An 855-nucleotide genomic window follows, 5' to 3' on the forward strand; every position below is an offset into this window, starting at 1 on the left:
ACACGTGTCGTTCTGCTCTAATGAGTCAAGCTCAGAATCAATCGCAATAGTCCATAGGTGCTTATCCTTGATCTTCATTGCTTGATTGTAGGTTCTAGGATCGTTGGTCACTAGGTAAGCAGTCTCTTCATTGCTCTTTTTCTTTGAAGTTTGTTTTGTAATCATCTTCTCAGCAGGTTTCTTATTGTTCTTCTTATTCCAAGACTTGTTTGACTTGGACTTCTTTATCATTTCGATTTCCTTGTCTCCTGATGGGTGCTGGACATCCATTGCTCCTCCATCGTCCTGATTTTGAAGCACATTCTGTGCTCTCGCTTGCAACTCAGCATTTTGGGCTTCCGTGAACGTCTCTATGGACTTCAAGTGAGTGGTAATAATCGCCTTCTTTGAGTCATATAGGTAAACTATGTACCCTTCAATTTCTTCTGAAATTCCCAGGATGGTACCTGACTCTGACCGCTTCTTTAGAGTTGATCTTACTTTCCCTGGGTCTCTAAACACTCTTCATATCGATCCGAATATAGCTATGTCTCTCACGCTTGCTATGTTGCCAGTCAGAGCCTCAATTGGTGACGTCCTTCCAGCATTCGATCTGATTGGGCTTCTGTTTAGGATGTAGCTCGCGAATTTCACGGTGTCGCCCCAGAATTGTAGTGGTAAGTTGCTGACAAACAGCATGCTTCTCGCCATACCTATGATTGTTCTGTGCATTCGTTCGGCTTTGCCATTCAACGCTTGATTGTAAGGTTTCGACATTTGCCTCTCTACTCCAGACTTGTTGCAAACCAATCTACGTCGGCATACTCGCCACCCCCATCAGTACGCAGCACGCTAACCTTGCAATTAAATCGCTTC

The sequence above is a fragment of the Plasmopara halstedii genome (genome assembly GCF_900000015.1).
Source record: "Plasmopara halstedii genome assembly, contig: Scaffold_526, whole genome shotgun sequence".
In the NCBI taxonomy this organism is placed as follows: Eukaryota; Oomycota; class Peronosporomycetes; order Peronosporales; family Peronosporaceae; genus Plasmopara; species Plasmopara halstedii.